Genomic DNA, 7,555 nt, shown 5'->3' with positions numbered 1-7,555 from the left:
CGAATCTGGACATCATATTAATTTTTTTAACCAATATGGATAAGTATTTTAAACATAAATACTTACATGGCTTACAATATATATATATATATATATATATATATATATATATATATATATATATATATATATTTATATGAGAACAACACGTGTTATATAGTTTATCATTACAATAGGTTAATCGGGAAACAAAATTTTGACTATGAAAAAAAAATGTGAAACGGAGAAATATATTAGTATAAACTGACTCAGGGCTACTAGAATAGTTATAAGTTGTAACCTTCTTTTGTTTGAAAAATTGTGATAACTAACTTGAGGACACATTTAAATACATATTCTTAGGGGAACTTGGGAAGCGTGTCCATGAGGGTTGAGACTTGAGATGGCAACGTGGTACTACAAAAACATTGCTTCATCCACGCGGTGACGTGGTACCACCTAACGCAACGTTGAGTTAAGGTGAGTGTTACTCGGATGGGATAAGAGAGGTTGCATGATTCCAACTATACAAGTCATCTAAGCGTAATGGTACAACTCAACCAAGCGTAATAAAGTTGTGGGATGAGAGAGGCGAGTCATTTTAATTGTTTAAAGATGGTTTAAAACCAATTGATATATGTTTCCTTAGTTACATATTTTAATAAAAAATAATAACAATCTATTTAATGATTTGAATTAGCCGTTCCCATTTTAACGAGTGGTAAAATGATTTAGGTATAAAATAGAATGTGAGAGTTTGAACCCTATAATATACAACATTTAGTTGCTAAAAGTAAAATGATTTGAATCAATTAATGTCTTTTTTTTTGAACGGCAAAAAAAAAACGAATAATAACTTATACAAAATCAAAATCAAAATTAATGTCTTTTTCTAATAATTAAAATAACTTCATCTTTTAAAATTTGGTCAACTTATACAAAATCAAAATTAAGAAAATAATAATTATATTTTATATGTAATTTTTGAGTTGAGTTATTCTTAAAAATATTTTTAAGAAATGTGAGAAACAATTTATTCCATTAATCTTATATTTAAAGAGAATGACGTAATTGAAATAACCCATATTTGTTAGATTTCTCTCCAAATACAAGGTATTTATTAATTCCTTCAACATTTTAAACTGTCAATGATTTTTTCTTACGACATTTAAAAAAAAAACTTTACTGTAGTGACGAACGTATTTTTTTCTTTAATACGAGTATGACTTTGTTATATAAAAATAAAAATAAAAAGTTACATTTTTGGGTGGGTTTTCTTATTCGTTATATAATTTGTTCGTCACTGTGTTTTTCTACTTATCATTGCGTATTAGTTGATGTTTGTTTTTCTGAAAAAAGCTCTGTGGGAGCTCTTCTGTCTACACCGCACATACCACGCACATACATGAGTTTAAGCAAAATGTTTGTTTTCTCGCATACATTTCATTAAAAAACATCTGGAAGGGCTCTTCTTGATGATACCTGACTCACCTCTTTTTACCTATTCTAATATCTCTTTAACATCATAAACCATCATTCTCCTTCACACATCTAGCATTTCTTGCACTAAGATCATTACTCGCATGAACTTAACCCTACTTTATAATATAATAAACCTGTAAAATTCTAATTTACCATGTAATTAAAGAACTTTTAAACTTTGTAGAAATAAATATATTTGATTTTACACTTTTTATATATAAAGTCACGTTTTAAATTGTAGGTTGATACAATAACAATACACACATTTTATGGAAGGATGTTCACGGTATATGTGATTTAATAAGTTTTATTAAAATAAAAATTGAACGACAAATGTTTACAATAATGAATATGAAATATTTCATTGTCTGTGTTTGAACATGAGACCTCTATCTAAAAGAGAGATGTTTCTCTATCAACTGAACCAGCCTCACATTAACTTCTGATAAAAATCAGGGCTGAACCGCTAACTACCGTTTTTCGAAGCAATAAAAAAACGACCCGGTTTTGACAATTTAAGGATTAGATTAGGAGGTTTTGAATCAACTTATTGTATCTTTTTGCAAAAGCATAATTTTGTATTACGTTTAAATATGATATGGTTCATGGATCTAACAAACAAAAATAATATGATTTATGAATGTAATTTATAAAATATGTTGCATTCATATAAATTATGATATGGTTATGAATGTAACACAGATATAAAATATGATATGGTTTAAAATATAAAAAAATGTTATATAGTCTGTTCAACATCGTCGGTTCCAAATTTTAAACCGTAACTAATAATCGTAAAAATTGTGTCGTTACTAATCACTTATGTGCACGTTAATCTGATGAAAATGAAGTTGAAGCACATGGTACTGCACCAGATCGGGAATATATGACTCGGTTACGAGTTGAATTGCTAAGCAGTTAATGCAAAGTTTGGAATGAATGATTTAAAAAAAATGTTATTGTGGTTTATTGTAATTTGAACTTATTTTAGCAGGTTGCAGAGATTAAAAAACAAACAAGCTTCTTATTATAGACTGCAGATTTCCACCTCTTCTTCTACAAAGGTCTGCAAATGTGGTCTGCGAACTGCAGACATTTTACCTCTTAAAAAACAAACTGTACCTTAGTCAATATGCATTAGGTTCACTGTCATTTGTTCGGGATTGACATGTGACATTTGCTTGATTTGAGAAAAAGAGTACTGTGTTCATTATGTATTACATAGTCATTGTGTAATATGTATCCACTATTGTGTTTTATGGTTCATGTCATTATTTAATGTGTATTCACCATTGTGTTTTACGTTTCGGGTTATTGTGTAATATGTGTTCATCAATGTGTTTTATGTATTATATAAATTTTTGTTATTTTATCATTATATTAACATATTAGGATTACATAACAGTGTTATTTCACTATTACAATTTTCTGATTTCATCATTTAAAGAAAAAACAAAATGACGAGCATAAAGACATAATGATAAGTAAAAAAGACACAATAACGAAAATAAGACATAATGACGAGCAGAAAGACGCAATGACGTAATTTTTGTTTAATTTTTACATAATAAGGTCCTACTCATATTAAAGATAAAAAAGCGTTTCTTATTATGGTGAAATTTTTTTATAAAAAAATGTCATATGAAAAAGTTATAAACGTCTTAAAATGATAGATGAATTAGCATGTGACATACACGTGGATAAAGAAAATATGAATTATTCATTTTATACTCTTTCCTCTTTGGTTCCCATATGACGCATGCCAATCAATTATGCCTTTTCATAATTCTCATTTTTGTGAGCTTTGTATTTTAACATTTACCGTAACTTTAAATGTATATCGTGTATATTGAAAGAAGTTGCAAAATTAATTAAGTTTTACTATAGCTGCGAAATAAGAAAGAATTGAAATTTTAATTAATTAAGTTATAAATTTGGGAGGAAAAAAATGTGAGAAGATATATGATGGTGAAATAGAGAGAACTCCTATTTGTGTCCTGGTGGTTTCGAGGCGGGTCACATGTATGCCCAAAAAGTCAAAATAACACAAATGAGACACCGTGGTTTCTTGGCGCGCCGGTCTGAGTCCTCTATCTAGGCGTCCGTCAGTAGGTTAAATAAAATGACTATTATGCAAATAAAATGACTATTATGCCACTTCAGAATATCATTTGCATCCATGTAGTTTTGAAACATTTAGTTTGTGTCCCTTCATCTTTATCTTCATCACCACCACCTCCATCTCCACCGCTACCAAGCACCACAACCACTACCAAACACCGATCTTAAATGTTTGACTACAAGCATAACAACAGTGGATTGATCTGCTTGTTCTGAATAGAGCATGTTTCCCATGATGTTTAGAGGCATTTCGTCAAACACTTTGTGTACCCAAACTTGCAACAAAAGTACACAATTCCACCCAAAATAACGATTCAAATTGAAATAATGGAAATGAATTATTTTATTTGAGAATCAAGATGACAAACTAACATTGTTGAAAACCTAATTCCAAAGTAAATTTAGCATACAATATCATACAATGCACGATTAAGATAAATTCACCCACTATGTAGTGGGTTTTAACCTTAAGGTGAAGAACCCGATTTCATGAACAATAGGTAGTGTATTAGCTTTTATTGAACTGACTTTTACATGTAAATTGATTGTTTCTAATATTTGAAGGAAATTAGGATTATATGAAGTGATAGAAAGTTATGAAATTTAGTTGAATTTAACAACTAGGGATCATGCCTATAAGGTGTTTGATGAAATGCTTGAATGAGAAATATAATGTCTAACATTCCATAAGGAGGAGAATACGAACTTCTTGGGTAAACGTTAGCATGTGCTAATGAATAGAGTATGAAAGGAAACACATCCTAATAAGTAACCGGGTTGTGAATTGTAGGCAACTCGAGTGGCAATCAAGGAGATCAAACCGGACGGAACACGAAACTAAAAGGGAAGTTTTAAGGTATGTGGCTAGTTAGCGCGTTTTTTTAATTTTCAATTATATGCCAATGCAGGTCCTGATATAATGCATAATATTGAAATGTTGAGTAAGCTCAAACAATGTACAATGATCTTAAAATGAGTTAAAGCAAAGGGCTTGTCGAAATCAACGTGTAAATGACTCATGGAGTCATAACGAAGAAGGTGACACCCCAAGTAAAAGAATATGGCTATGACCATAGGGAATTGGATTATAGCATCGGGTTCATTCACAAGTGATGGATATCAAAAGAATGAATTAAACGAGTCGTCTATGGTTTATATGGCCTTGGACCGACATCGACATTTTAAACCAAGGCATAAAAGACCATGGAGTCGCAGAAGCTGAGGTGGGATCATATGCCAATCATAAAGTGTGTTATGATTGGAAGAACTAAAATAACCCTTTTAAGAGAATAAGAGAATTCATTAATGACGAAAATGCCTTAACGGGCCAAATAATTCGGGTTAAAAAATGGAGTTAAGAATGAAAGAAAAACAAGAACTTGTTAATATAAAAGGGGTGCAAGTCTGGACACCTACTAATAAAAGAGTGGTGCAAATCTGGACACCTACTAATATTAGACACATACAAGTCTGGACACCTACTAATATTAGAGAAATGCATGTTTTGACACCTACTAATAAAAGAGGGGCGCAAATCTGGACACCAAATAATATTAGAAGACTGTAAATCTTGAACCTACTAATATTAGAGGAGTGCAAATCTGAACACCTACCAATATTAGAGAAGTGCAATCCAGAAACCTAACCTGCTAACTTTAGCGGAGTGCAATAATAGACACCTGCATCGCAAGGGAAATGGTCAACTGACCCGTGTCAACTCATCAACCATCATGATATGCGACGGCTTGGTTCCAAATAAAAAAAAATCTGTCTCGCTAAGCGACGGGCAAAATTTATAATTTTACTATTTTATACTTCTGACTCAGTGACTCGTTTATAAAATAAGTTACTACACATTGTGTTGTAGCATTAATTAGGTAACTAAACTCTCATGACAAGCCGGAATAAGATGAAGTTGTGATGCGAACCGAACATAAGACCCGTCTCTGTTGCTTCCGCATTTTGTTAAATTTAATTACTATGTTATGTAAGAACGTTTAAGATATTTTGACTTTGTTGTCGTTTAAATATTAAAAAAATGGATGTAAACTTTTCGCTTATTTGTGGGTGTTTCAAGTTGGTAATCAGGGCTAAAGATTAAAGACGAATGTGTTCAGTTCAAGACTTGATCTCAAATTCCGGTAAGAAACAATTATATAGCAAGTTATCATGATATTAAAAAAGAAAAATGTATTACTATTGCAATGGGATGGGATGTACTTACACTCAAACCAAGAAATGTAATAAGTATGAATGGTTAAGCCACGTTATAGACTTGTCTAAAAAGAAAAATGGATTACTATTGCAACGGGATGGGGTGTAGTTACACTCGAACCCTGAAATGCAATAAGTATGAATGGTTAAGGCAAAGGGGGTGTGAGAAACTCACATTTGATATTGGAGAGACAACTTAAAATAATAACCGAAAGCGAGTTAACAAACAAAGCAATCGGATCTCACAAAACTATAAAAAATAACGAAGATACAAAATCAATGACTAGCTACCGGAATTATAAAGTTAATTAACTTATGGCAAATGGGGACTTGGAGATTTTTTTTATTTAAAATGAGTTTAACAAAAATAAATTAAAATTAAAGTTTATATAAATCATTTGATATTAATTAGTTGAAAAATGATTTGTAGATGAATAATTATAACTTATTAATATAAGGTTAAATAGCAATATTAATAACAATTTATGATTAAACGTTTTGTTTTTATTCTAGTAACATAATTAATTAATTTTACTAATTAATTAACTTAAATGTTTAGCATGAATTATTTTAAAGAAATTATAGATATTAGTTTATGTTGAAATAAAATAAACAATAATTAGTTATTTAGAGAAATCAAGTATACTAGTTCTATTATAAGAAATCTTTAATTAAAACCATTTTGTATATATCATCTTATTTAAAATATAAAGGTTTATAAGTTTATGATGATCAATGGATAATAACATCTAGATATAATTTATATTTGTTCTTGCAAAATAACTAGTTTTGACATAATATTTAGAAAATCAAAGTGTTTATTTTGGATATCCATGATCATATTGATTTCTTATAACCAAAATATAATATTTTTATTATAAAAGTATCATGACCATGACGAAAAAATTATGAACATTCAACATTAAATCAAAAGAAAAACTATAAAGTGCATGGAACAATAAAACTTACTTGTTAGAGCTTTCAATCTTAAGAAAATAGTGGATTGAGGTGTTAAACTAATGAAGGATTTGTCCTCCTTTTATAGTGAAAATATAGAGTGGTTATATCTTATGAAATTTATAAAAATTAATCATATTTAATATAATTAAAAAGAACAATTAAAATGGTTTAAAAGATTTTCAAAGTAACTCTTTCAATAAATTGTATTTAATTAAAACATTCATTGGTTTATTTTTATTAGTTAAAAAAACAAAATATGAAAAATATGGTAATAATAATAATCCAAGATCTATTCTAGTGAGTTGCATAAGAAAAGTTCATGAATAAATTATCTTGATTATGAATGTTTTAAATGAGTATGCAATACTACAAGGTGGTAAAAAATATATTTACATACAAATGATCACATAAAATACATGAAACAAAAATTGAGATTAATTAATAATATTATAAAGATATATAAATTTAAATAGAACAAAACCAAAAATTTAAAGTGGGATCGGGTTTTCGGGTTTAAAAATGAACGAATATTACAGTTTAGTCTTCGCTAGTCATCTTTCCCTTTCCCCCTTTTATTTTAAATGTTTATTGCTTCCTCAATTTCTATAGAAAAATAAGAGGGAAGGTTAGTTTATGTTATTTAATGATATACACAATTACACATATATTAAATAAAAATATACGAATACATAATATATGAATATATACATATAGATTGAGAAGGAACTTATTCAACTAATATATATTAGGTTTTGAAAATACCGCTTGAAAGTTAAGTCATGAGTGTTGGAAACTTAAT

Source organism: Bidens hawaiensis, unplaced genomic scaffold (genome assembly GCF_021521415.1).
Source record: "Bidens hawaiensis isolate Kalapana, Puna unplaced genomic scaffold, B.hawaiensis_p1.1 tig00015929_1, whole genome shotgun sequence".
Classification (NCBI taxonomy): Eukaryota; Viridiplantae; Streptophyta; class Magnoliopsida; order Asterales; family Asteraceae; genus Bidens; species Bidens hawaiensis.
Note: the sequence above shows the minus strand (reverse complement) of the source record.